General features: G+C 34.9%; 1 pseudogene across 1 annotated transcript; it reads left to right on the top strand.

Moving 5' to 3' along the window:
* Positions 1 to 1240: 1240 nt before the first annotated feature.
* LOC714770 (putative elongation factor 1-alpha-like 3 pseudogene) lies at positions 1241 to 3986 on the top strand (annotated as a pseudogene). Its single transcript, XR_013410979.1, has one exon. The product of XR_013410979.1 is annotated as a putative elongation factor 1-alpha-like 3 pseudogene (transcript).
* Positions 3987 to 14084: the final 10098 nt, after the last annotated feature.

A 14084-nucleotide genomic window follows, 5' to 3' on the forward strand; every position in this document is an offset into this window, starting at 1 on the left:
AGTAATTTGAGGAAGAGGTAAATACTTCAGTGTCACTAATAGAGGCCAAATTGTCAGATACTGGGCTACTCATTCTAGTAATTTGTTCCAAAATAAAGAGAAACAGTGAGATACAATTAGAGCACCAGCCAGTTTCCAAACATTGGACCAGCGGTAACAAACCAGGAGCTCTTCTGTTTCTTTGTGGCTCCATTCCTCTTTTCTTCCCTTACTGTCTGCAGATCTTTTTTTTCTCTTTCTTTCTCCTTTTTCTCTTTTAGCTTCTTTGTTTCTGCAGTATGCTTTGATGGATAAAACATTTAGTTCACAAGATATATAGGAATGAAAAAGGATTGCTATATTACATAGAAATTATGAGTGATTAATATTGGTCAGGTGAGGAATTAAAAACCATTATCTCTAATTCCTACAGAACTTCAATTTAGAAAATTGAATTTTTGTTGTTGTTGTTTCCAGATGGTATCTCATTGGTTTGGGGAGAAGAATAGATTAGGCAGCAAGTGCCTAGCTGAACACCTGTGGAAAACTGATGTAGGGCAAAAGTAGAACCAAAGCTAATAATCATTCACTTACTAACATGGAAAAATCTGCTCCACATCAAGGAGAACGATGGCTATGAGTATTTTTGCTGAAACATATTATCGTAGAAGAAAGTGGATATGGACAATAGAAGAAGATATATGTGAGAGAATGCCAGAGACTCTAAAGGGACAATAATTTAATTTATTGTTTCCTGATTAACATATTTAAGATAATTCAATGGAATTAATTCCTTATTTGATCAAGAGGAGGATGTGAATAACAGTGCTTTAAGAAGAAAGAGATGTATGTTTAAACAATATTAGCAATTAAACAAAATGTTCATATTAAAACCAATAGAGTTAGAAGTATATTTCCTTTATTCTTTTATTGACTTTCCCTCAGGAATAAAGTAAGAACCATAAAGTCAGTAATTGCATGAACATTTCTATTTAATATTATAGGGGCTGTTGAATTCTCAGCAACTGGATTACCTTTCTGAAACTTGGAGAATAATATGGATGTAAAGATGATTGTTTTTTCCTTATTGAGTATACACAAACTAACAATGTATTACTAATCTAGATGACTATTTTCATAAAGCAATTTCCTTTAAACTTTTTTTGTAGTCAAAGCATTTCCCAATAATAGGTTCTTAGAATCTGATACAAATTTAGAAAAGATTGTATGACATTTTAGAAAAATAATAAACTTTCAGAAAGAAGTCAGAATCAATTATTTTCTTTGGGAAGATAGTATCTTATTACAGAAGGAAATGAAAATTTTGTAAATTTCACATTATGGAAACATAGAAACTGATTCAAAAAGGATGTGTGTCATGCACTATTACCAATAATAAGTCTCTGGTGAACGCCTATATATGGAACCTACTCTTGCTGACGGAATTACAAATATACGAACCTCTCTCTAGAGGGAATTAATGTAGAGTTCTATAGAAGCAATATCTGCTCCGTGTCAAGAGCAGGGTGCCAGTGTGCCTGGATCACAGCCATCCAGAAGGACAGCAGATTATGGCCAGAATATGTATGGCATTTTGGAACACAGTAAAGATTTATGATTTTACATGAAGTGTAAAGATTGCAGACATTGAAGAGTCACCACCAATCTGCATTTTGAAATGATTACTTAGATTGTTGTATTTATAATAGATTGTAGGGGAAAGACACTGTAAAATGTAAAAAGGGAGACTAATATGGTGGCTACTACATAGTCAGAAAAGTGACAATGGTGGCTTGGATTAAGATAGGAACAGTGGAATTGTTGACAAGTGATTAGACCTGGCCTATACTCTAAAGGTAGATGACTGGATATTCTGTTGCATTATAAAAAAGAGCAGTTAGGATGCTTCCAAGATCTTTATCCTGAGCAATTGTGTGATTAAGATAAACAAATAATGAAATAAAGAATTTGGGGATGGTGTATGATGGGGTTGGGATATCAAGATTTCCGTTTTGGACATGAATACTTAGTGAAAAGATATATGAGCCTACAGCTTGGGGAAATACTAGAATGAGATAAAAATTTGAATTCAGCAAGATATATGTGACATTAGAAGTAATAGGATTATACCAATGATGGAAGCATTATCGATTCCAGGCAAATCACAGTATTAGAGCATAGTAGTGATGAGAATAATTTGTGGGACTGAGTTTTAAAGCACTCTACCATGAAAGGTTGGTCTGGAAAAGGAGAGGATCCAGCAGAAATCACAGGAGGAAGCCACAGGAACCCAACACAAACCCCACAACTCTCTATTGTATAGTAGAGAATAGAAACTATTTTAGAATGTCATTGTATAGACACTATTGAATAGTGTCTTTACCTTCACATGTTTATTATAATGTTCATTATATATTTATTCAGCTGTTCACATTCTTAATATGTACATTAAAATATAAATTATTTGATTGTAGGGAGCATGTCTCTTTAGCTCACCACTTTATAGGGTCTCATTCCTACTTCAGTGTTCAGCATACCTAGGTACTAAAAAATAATTGTCCCCCTTTTCCGCAACGGGTTTGCTGCCAGAGCAGAGGTGTCATGAACACTACCCTTAAAAGCCAAGATGGGAAAGGAAAAGACTCATATCAACATTGTTGTCACTGGACATATAGATTTGGGCAAGTTTACCACTACTGGCCATCTGATCTACAAATGCGGTGGCATCAACAAAAGAATCATTGAAACATTTGAGAAGGAGGTTGCTGAGATGGGAAACGGCTCCTTCAAGTATGCCTGGGTCTTGCATAAACTGAAAGCTGAGTGTGAACGTGGTATCACCATTGATATCTCCTTGTAGAAATTTGAGACATGTAAGTGCTACATGACTATGATTGATGCCCCAGGACACAGAGACTTCATCAAAAACATGATTACAGGGACATCTCAGGCTGACTCTGCTGTCCTGATTGTTGCTGCTGGTGTTGGTGAATTTGAAGCTGGCATCTCCAGGAATGGGCAGACCTGAGAGCATGCCCTTCTGGCTTACACACTGGGGGTGAAACAACTAATTGTTGGTGTTAACAAAACTGATTCCACCGAGCCACCCTACAGCTAGAAGAGATATGAGGCAATCAATTCAGCACCTACATTAAGAAAATTGGCTACAACCCCGACACAATAGCATTTCTGCCAATTTCTGGTTGGAATGGTGACAACATGTTGGAGCCAACTGCTAGCATACCTTGGTTTAAGGGATGGAAGGTCACACATAAGGATGGCAATGTCAGTGGAGCCACGTTGCTTGAAGCTCTGGACTGCATCCTACCACCAAATCATCCAACTAACAAGCCCTTGTGCCTGCCTCCCCAGGATGTCTACAAAATTGGTGGTATTGGTACTGTTCCTGTTGGCCAAGTGGAGATGTGTTCTCAAACCTGGTGTGGTGTTCACCTTTGCTCCAGTCAACATTACAACTGAAGTAAAATCTGTCAAAATGCACCACGAAGCTTTGAGTGAAGCTCTTCCTGGGGACAACATGGACTTCAATGTCAACAATGTGTCTGTCAAGGATGTTTGTTGTGGCAGTGTTGCTGGTGACAGCAAAAACGACCCAACAATTGAAGCAGCTGACTTCACTGCTCAGGTGATTATCCTGAACCATCCAGGCCAAATCAGCGCTGGCTGTGCCCCTGTACTGGATAGCCACATGGTTCACATTGCACGCAAGGTTGCTGAGCTGAAGGAAAAGATTGATTGCCGTTCTGGTAAAATGGTGGAAGATGGTCCTAAATTCTCGAAGTCTGGTGATGCTGCCATCATTGATATGGTTCCTGGCAAGCACATTTGTGTTGAGAGTTTCTCAGACTATCCACCTCTGGGTGGCTTTGCTGTTCATAATATGAGACAGACAGTTGCTCTTGAGTTTCATCAAAGGAGTGGACAAGAAGGCTGCTGGAGATGGCAAAGTCACCTAGTCTGCCCAGAAGGCTCAGAAGGCTAAATGAGTATTAACCCTAATACCAGCCATCCCGGTTTTAATCAGTGGTGGAAGAATGGTCTCAGGGCTGTTTGTTTGAATTGACCATTTAAGTTTAATAGTAGAAGACTGGTTAATGATAACAATGCATTGTAAAATCTTCAGAAGGAAAGGAAAAAGTTTTGTGGACCACTTTGATTCTCTTTTTTCATGTGGCAGTTTTAAGTTATTAGTTTTTAAAATCGGTATTTTTTTCTCTCTTTTTTTTTTAAATTATACTTTAACTTCTGGGATACATGTGCAGAAAAGTGCAGGTTTGTTCCATAGGTATACACATACTTATATATTTATTTATTTATTTATTTACTTATTTATTTATTTTGAGATAGAGTCTCACTCTGTTGCCCAGGCTGGAGTGCAGTGGTGCAATCTTGACTCACTGCAACCTCTGCCTCCCGGGTTCATGCCATTCTCCTGCCTCAGCCTCCCGAGTAGCTGGGATTACAGGTGCCCACCACCACGCCGGGCTAATTTTTTGTATTTTTAGTAGAGACGGTGTTTCACCGTGTTATCCAAGATGGTCTCAATCTCCTGACTTCGTGATCTGCCCGCCTTGGCCTCCCACCGTGCTGGGATTACAGGTGTGAACCACTGCACCCGGCCAGCAATTCACATACTTTTTAATGGAAACAACTTGACCAAAAATCTGTCACAGAATTTTGAGACCCACTAAAAATGTTTAATGAGAAAAAAAAAAAAATCTAATGATTAAATAAAATAAATACTTATTAGGGTTTTTCATAAAAATATTTTTAATTTTGTAATTTGAATGTTTTTAATATTTAACTTTTTTTACAATGAATGTGAATATTTTATGTTAAAATGTTTGTTCACACCTCCATGGGTTTCTTCAGTTCCATGTATTTTTTGCTATTTAAAACTTTATGTACCTTTTTTTCATATATTTTTATTTTGTCTTGATGAATTGTGCTTATTTTATTTTAAAAATTTATATCAATAACTGTCATATTGGGATTTTATAAGTATTATCTTTTTCATAGAGTTTTAACCATAATTAGATTTATAAAATTTATATATTATAAATATATATATTACAATTTATATAATTAATGTTTCTGGAGTACATGCTGAAGATAAGTGTGTTGTGAAAAGAAAAATGTATCTTCTTTTTTCCTGTCAATAAAACCCCCTATCACCTTTGATACTTCTTTCTTCTAAGGTATGTATGAGTTTGAGTCCCCTGATAACATTTTCAGAAGAAAATTATTTCATAAAGGAATAAATTTGAAAGCATGTAAGAATGTTGTGAATCTTTGTGTTAGTGCCTAGGTTAAAAAGCTTCCCAAATAAAGATGCTTTAGTTGGTTGATATTCATTGGTTTGTGATTGTTTCAACTTACATTGATAGTTATATACTGTGTATATATATTATATATACATGTATATAAATATACATTGTCTTTATTTTTGTCATTTTAATTTCAATGATGCAAATTTCAAAATTAAGAAATATATTTTCAGATTATTTGGTATATTTAAAAGATAGTGGCAGAATAATTATGTTGATAATTTTAAAGCCATATTTGTTCATTTTAGAGAAAATTAAACTGTATTCTGCTTTAAAATATCTCCAGAAGTTTTCAAATTCGATGGAAGAACATATAATTAAATATCATTTAGGCTGTTTTAAACAATTAGTTTATAAGTATTGTCACTGTAAAGTTTATAAGTTAATGATTCAATTTAATGAGTACATCCTTTGCATCAGATTTGGAACATTACAAAATTCAGTTAATAATAATTTTTGCAGTGTATGAAAAACACAAGTCACCTTTGCTTATTAGTAGGTCATTTTTCATTTTTTTGGATGAGCGAGAATAGCTTTAATGGATTTCCAAAATGCATAGTAGTTACAGAAGCAAATTAGGTCCTGATAAATGAATGAGGATTCTGATACTCTTACATTTTCAAAGGTACAGATAACTCCTTATCCAGGGTTTTTAGGGGAAATGCAGCTGTTGATGAGTAGTTTTTTGAAGATGTTATTACATAATTACCACAGTTACTAAAAGCCAATGAACAGAATAGTTAAGAGCCTAAAATCAAGGATGAGATAGCCTTCACTCCGTTCCCGGTGCTGTCATTATCTAGCTGCATAATTTGCAAAAATTACTGTGTCTCAGTTTCTTCATCTTTACAGATAAGGAAATAATAGTATCAGTTGATAGTGTTGATGTTGGGATTAAATGATTTTTGTATGACGGCCTTTAAATAGAACTATACGAGATTTTGCTACTATTATATTAAGATCAAATATTGAAATAATATGAAGAAGGCAAAAGATGTATTCACATTTAGATTCCATTTGGAAGAAATAGCGAACTTCCTTTAATTGATTGTTAGTATGACTAAAATTTATTTCACAAACCTGCTGAAAACAAATATTTGTTAGAGTCTACAGTGTCCCAGTGTTTGCTTTTTAAAATGTTAAGATTAAATCATATTGTTGATACTTTATTTTTTTCTAGTTAATATTTTATATGAAGTGTTCTGTCTATTAAATGGGTTGATATCTTCACCATAAAATATGAATAGAATAGCTATCTTGTCATTTCTTTTTTTCATTCCTTTCTTTTAGTTTTTAATGTTTATGGGTACACAGTAGGTATATATATTTATGGGAAACATGAGATATCTTGATAGCCATACACTGTGTAATAATCACATCATGATAAATGGGATATTCATCAACTCAAGCATTCATAATTTCTTAGTGTTACAAACATTCCCTCTCAGTTATTTTAAAGTGCACTACAAATTACTGTTCAGTGTAGTCACGCTGTTGCCCTATCAAATACTAGATCTTATTCATTGTATCTAACTATATTTTTGTAACTATTAATGACAACTCAAGCAGAGTCCTATACATTTTTGTCCTGTCCCAATCGATTTTTGAGTACTTTCTCGTTTTTTGCCATAGCAAGGTATTTCATGCTAATCTTTTACCATCCATGCTCTACACCCTTGGAACAGCAATTTCTCAAAGAGGCTTTGTTTCCTATAAGAAGAGAATAATATTTAGAAACCCAGATCTGGTATTCTTATTTTCTTTACTACTGGAATGCCTATTCCTCTAGACCATCTCAGTAGACACGTAATTACACATTTTTAAATGTTTTATTGACACATACTGTTTGTTCATATTTAGGGGGTATAGGTAATATTTTGATACATGCAGAGACTGTGTAATGATCAAGTCAGCATATTTAAGCTATTCATCACTTCCAGCATTTATCATTGTTTTGTGTTGTGAATATTTCAAATCCTCTCTTCTAGCTATTTTGAAATGTACAATGTATTGTTGTTAACTTCAGTCACCCTACTGTGCTATTGAACATCAGAATTTATTCCTCCTATCTGATTATACATTTGTGCTCATTAGCCTACCTCATTTCATCCCTTAAACTTCCCCCCAATACAACTTTCCCAGACTCTGGTATCTGTAGTACTACTATCTACTTCCATGAGATCAAATTGTTTAGCTCCCACATATGAGTGAGAACATGTGATATTTGTCTTTCTGTGCCCTGTTTATTACACTTAACACTATTTAAATATATGTATTAAGCACCATAGATTACATATTCAAATCGATTTTCAATCCAATAGTATGAAGATTAATCACAGAAGTTTCCTTTTTCCATATTTTTATTGTCTGTCCAACAATGAGAAACATATCCCCCATTAGCTATAATATTTTTATTTCATATTATAATGCAATTGAAGTACATGATTCAGATTCTCTAACCCATACTACTATGAGAAATGAATCTGCTATCTAGACTTAAACATAAGTTTACAGTTCTTTGATTGTTAACCTAAAGCACAAACAATTTTTTACTGTATTGCATTTGTTGATTTCTATCGGTCAAGGCAAGGCAAATCCAGTGTATACAGGAAGGAAATTTCACAATTGCATGGATACAGAGAAGTGGGATGCATTGAGTGGAGGTATTACTGCAACAATCTAGCACAGCGTGCCCCTGTACCCAGTAATTAACAACTTCTCATGGGGAATAAATAGTCACCCCTCCTAAGATACCTAAAGTTTTACTTAATCATGGCATCAGTCTCACCATACATGATTTTGTGAGTACATCAAGTCTGGATGTAGGTGAGGCACTTCTGAGGTAACTACTTGATATGGTTTGACTCTGTCCCTGCCCAAATCTCACATTGAATTGTAATCCCCACCTGTCAGGGGAGGGACCTGTAGGAGGTGACAGGATCATGGGGGTGGTTTCCCCTATGCTGTTCTCATGATAGTAAGTGAATTCTCATGAGACCTGATGGTTTAAAAGTGTGTGGCAGTTTTTCTCCCTCACTCTCTCTCTCTCCTGTTCCACCTCAGTAAGACATGCCTTGCTTCCCTTTTGCCTTCTGCCATGACTGTAAGTTTCCTGAGGCCTCCCCAGCCACGTGGAACTGTGAGTCAATGAAACCTCTTTTCTTCATAAATTATGCAGTCTCAAGTGTTTCTTTATAGCAGTGTGAAAATGAATAATACACTACTCTTTATTCAATGACACATGAAGTAAAAAGTCAAGTTATCCAGCGCACATATGCCCAAAAAATGGTCTTACTCTGTGGTAAGAAGGATTTTAAGATGGCTCCTAAGATTCCCACCTCCTGACATACATGTCCTAAATAATCCCCTCTCATTTCTTGTAAATGGGATCTATGACTATGATGAGCTATGTCTCTTATGAATAAATTATTCATCAATTAACTTTTAGTTAACTGAAAGGAATGTTGCCCTGAGTGGATCTGGCCTAAACAGGTGAGGCTTTTAAATGACAGTGATGCACTGAAGAGACGCACTCCTGCTGGCCTGGAAGGAAGCAAACTACATTTGTAAAGAAGACCATGTGGCAGGAAATTATAATTTGCCTCTCAGAGTGAGGCCTTTCATTTATGACCATGAGAATCTGAATTGTGCCAATAAACAGTGATCATGGAAGAGATAGCTGAGTCTCAGAAGAAACCCCAGCCCCAGCCAACACTTGGGTTTAGCCTGATGAGACTCCGAGCAGAGGCCTCAGCGAGGTGGGCACCCACACTGCTAACCCACAGAGAGTGTGAGATAATAAATTGTTTTGTGTTAGGACAATGGGTCTGTGGGAATGTGTAGTGCAGCAACAGAACATTAATGCACTCTCCCATTCAAAACAGGAGTAATAGGATTGACAGAGTAGTAGCTGGTCCAGAGACATCCTAAAATTTAGGGACATGTGGCCGGCCTCTCTGTTATAGGGGTAGCAAATGGTCTCTGATTAGGCCCCAGTTTTGATCCCTAGGAATAGTTGCTTAGCCCAGCTTTCTCTGTCATTTTTTATGGGCCTTCCTTTGGGCCTTCCTTCATTTTTTATGACATGGTTCATATTTTCAGGAAAGCAACTCTCTCAGTCTACAGTATATATTTAAAAAGTGGGGCCAAGAGGCCTTATTTAATTTGAATTTCCTCAGTCGCTTAGAATCCAAGCTGGAAGGAGTTTTAATATGACGTTTATTTAAATAACTTTGTTTTTTAATAATTTGGGGGGATTCATTCTATACCCCAAAAGTCACATCCATAATTCAGTTTATGACAAACTTCTGTCCTTTAAGAGTGTCATCTTAACATGTGAAAAATCATGTGATTTTTTAGGAACCATTTTGTTAAGCTGGGAAGCTCTATCAGGCATAGCCTTAAATGCTTAAATGTTTTTGAGGTTTGAAGAAAAGACCTTACTCTGACATCCTTGCTTTGACCTTTAGCTTGAGACCACTTGTAAGTTCTAGAGATATGCTGTAAAACACAGTGCCTATAGTTAACATATGATATTATGCACTTAATTTGTTAAGAGGGTATGTGTATCTCATGCTAAATGTTCTGACCATAAACATACACAAGGAACATTTCGGGGTGATAGTGGTATTTTTTTTTTACCTTGGTTATGGTGACGGTGTGAGTTTATGCATATGTCCAAACTCATCAATTTATATACATTAAATATATGCAGGCATTTGTATATCAGTCATATTCAAATAAAGATGTTTTGAAAATCATTGCCAGGTTGAGAGACTGAAGATGAAGAGCTTTATTTTCCAAACCAATAAGTCATTGTGTAGCTTAAAGAAGCCACATGTGACTTTGCATTTCTGCCAGAACATGTCTTTCATCAGGGACACCAGTCATTAGGTGCAGTTACTGTAATCCAAGGTCCTACTGCAGGAACTGTGTTGGCCAATTGTTCTGCCTTTACACACACGGGTTCTCACCATCCCAGCCTCCAACAGTGGTTTCCCCACAGCTCTGACAGAGACAGTAACAGTTTGTTGCAATTCCACAGCCTCAGACTTTGGGTCTCTTCCCTGCTTTTCTTCTCTAATATCAGTCTCCTCGCTTTTCTTCCAGCCTCCATCTGCCAGCTGACTTCAAAGCAAAGTCGCATGTTCTAACTTTTTGTTATGACAGCACACCAAGGTACCATTTCTATCTCAGATGTGCATTTGTTATTACACATGTACCTATAACATACACAAGCCAAAATTTAGTGGCAGAAAACACGGACAACATTATTGTCTCGTGATTCTATGAATCAGCAATTTGAGCTGGACTCAACTGGATGTTTCTACTGTTGCTCTCTACAAGAGGCTTTCACATGGCTGCAGTCCTGTGGCGGCTCATTTGAGGCTCGATGGCCTGAGGTGGCCACACCTGCATAGTAGGTGATTAATGTTAGATGTTATCTGAGCAAAATGTCTACAGTTTATTAGCCTGGACTTCTTCACCTGTTGGAAATGTTTTTAGGGAATAAGCCTCAATGCAAAAAGAGTTTTTTAATATCCATTTTTGTATTACATTTGATTTTGTTCTATTGGACAAAGCAAGTCACATGGTGAAACTCAGGTTCAATGGGGAGGTGACTACACAGGACATACACCAACAGATAAAGGAAGGATCATCGGGGTCATTACTCTGACAGCTTTCAGACTTTGGGAATAAACAGGAATACACTTTAATGCTAAGATGATGAGTTTAAAATGCTATGACTCCAAGCCACACTATATAAAATTTCTGGTACCATGCTTGGATTTGTTATGTGTGCCTTTCAATGCAATTTGGACCATCTGCTTATCCTCATGGAGGTCATCTTTGTTACAAAATATTTTTTTCTAGACGACCACCAAGTCTGATCAAAGTTTTATCCTGATTTCCTATTAGCTTGCATTATCGAGGTCCAGCAATTACATCATTTGATTCCATGTGAATTGCTAGAGGTACTCTCATTCTTTTGTAGAACACTTTATTCCAAGGATGTCCTGATGTAACTTTCTTCTGTTCCCTCAGGTGCAGAGTGCTTTTTCCACCGAAGAAAAGACATTGTACTCTTTGGTGTTATAATAATGACTGTGAATATCTTCCCCCAAATAATTTATATTCTCTTTTATAAAGAAAGATTTCTGAGGGACTTCATATGATAATAAACCTAATTTAACTTTAAGAACCATCTTTTTGAATAAGTAGGCTTGAAAGTATCCTTTCCTATTTCTGCCATGATTTCCTAATAAAAATTCTGAGCTACTGACCTATTTACAAGAATTAACTTGTAACATAAATCAGTCCAATCAATTCACATCCTCAGTGTATCTCAAACTAAGTCAGAATAAAGGAGCCACTTTTGTCTTTAGTAATCTAGATATCAGAAAATAATCCTTGAAATTCCATTAGTCATATCTTCTCCACACTGAGTTATGATGAGAGTTTGAGCACATAGATAAAGAATGAAGATAATATAGAGAAAAGAAAATTCTAATGACTTTGAAGTTATTTGTTCTGTTCAATTCCATGGGATACTATTTTTTTTTCTAAATACATGTACTAATAATTACATTTTTATATATTTGGAAATGTATTTTTCTCTGCTAATTGCAATGAACATTGTTATTGGTTAATATAAAAGCCCAATAAAATCATTTATTCCAGGGATAAAGAATTCTACTAGAGAGACTATAGCAAGAAAAGCTTAATTATAATTATATATTACCTAAAACTAATGACATTTTTATGGTATATGGTATGTTCCTTCTCAACTCATACCCTTTTTGCAGAATTCACCTCTGTACTCCTCCACGCCATCTGTCTTTTGTTTGGTCTCTCTCATGTTAGTCACGAAGTCTGCTTAGAAGGATTTGTATCTTACTTTGATATAGGTTCTATACTCAATGCTAGGGAACAATCATTGGCAAGATGTGTTTCCTTTACTCAAAGAGGTTTTACTGGTCTACTTTTGCAAAAGAGACATACAGTCATTAGAATGCAATATTGTGAAAGTTGACAAGGGAAATTCTTGGGATGATGGGAATCTTCAATATCTTTATTGGGAAATACAGATATATACATTTATCAAAACTCATAATGTGACAAATGAATTTGTAGTTTTTTTATTGTGTATAAATTATGCCTCAATAACAGTTCATTGTAATGTGCTGCAATAATAAGAATAAATGATTAAGAAGCATGTGCTTGCTGATGACAGTTTTGCACCAATTCCTTTTTAATTTTACTTTTCTTCCCTTTAGGTTTCTTACTATGAACTTCGATAAATCCTAACTCCAGGCTTAAATTTGATCAAATATTCTTCTAGTGTGTCATGAGGCTGTTTAGTGTCACAACAAAAGATGTTCTCAGCTAATTTCATAATATGCCTGATAATCAGGAAAAATATACTAAAAATGAAAACTAGGAAAAGATGTAAAATCAGTGAGTAATTTTGGGAGATAATACAGGAAATAATTGATAAATAGTAAATTGAGACTGAGGAAATAAGAGTCAGAAAAACTATACAGGTTAAACTTCATTCTATAAGTTTTCAAACTTTAGCTAAGGCAGTCTGCAGTTTTGTTTTTGATCTATTTTATAGATAATCCTTTAAAAATTTATCATGATCTTTCCTTTAATAAAATAAGTAAAACTCAGAATAAAATAAAGTAACTGCAAGTTACAACTAGAGTGATTTAACCACCATCTGGAAAAGTGACCCTGTGTGTGACCTCCACAGTTACACTTTACTATTCTCCATGCTCTTTGATGTGGAGCTAGGACCTCACAACGGGAAGTGATTTATATGCGGAAAAATGATATGCACACATCTCTAGGGAACGATCTTCGTTTATTAATTCACTGTGCATGTTTCTTTAATAAGAAGTTCAATAAAATAAGTGTACAATACTTACATATTTATTTTCCAAATAATTTTTTGATGCAGATTTCAACTTTCCAATTTGTAGCAAGATTTCTTTTAAGTGCCAGAACTTAGATTTTAATTTTAGTTGTTAAAGTATTGTTGACATCTGCAACATTATTTTTTAAAAGTAACTTATATTTTATTATAATATTTCTCTAGCATGGTTTTTGAACTTATATTCATTTACATGTTATTATTACTTCATAAAAGCCATATGCAGGTCATGTTTCAACTTTAAAAATATTATATATGTGGAAATATAAATATTTTTAAATGGCTGCATTGAATTGGCAAACCCAGACTTTCCTGTTCTCATTTGCCAATGCCAGTCTTTGCTTTAAGCAACGAAATGTCTAAGGCTGTCAAAATTAGAACAATGACAAGGCAAATGAATCTGGATTTTCAGTTCACTCTAGACAGCAACTGCTTTTGGAAACATTTTATAGATTTAGGTGTGTAAGAATAGATCTTGAAAGATGCTTTTCTTCTTTATAAGAAATTATCCTGAAGTTGAAACTTGTCCCCAAAGAACTGATGCTTTCAATATTTCCTTTTCTATATACTTTAAGATAAAATAAATTTGATTAAAACAATATTATTTGTAAATTATTATGAAATAATCACCATACAGCTTCCATTTCCTTGTTTTTAATTTCTAATTGGAAAATTTTTGACTTATTTGAGAAGTGTCTCACATTTTAATTGATCTCACAAAATGCAGATACTAAGTAATTGATTTATCAAATCAGATTTGCTTATGCAATTACTGTTAGAATTTTGTAAAGTAATTTACTTAAAATATCTTAAGAAAAATG

This window comes from Macaca mulatta, chromosome 1 (genome assembly GCF_049350105.2).
Source record: "Macaca mulatta isolate MMU2019108-1 chromosome 1, T2T-MMU8v2.0, whole genome shotgun sequence".
NCBI classification, from domain to species: Eukaryota; Metazoa; Chordata; class Mammalia; order Primates; family Cercopithecidae; genus Macaca; species Macaca mulatta.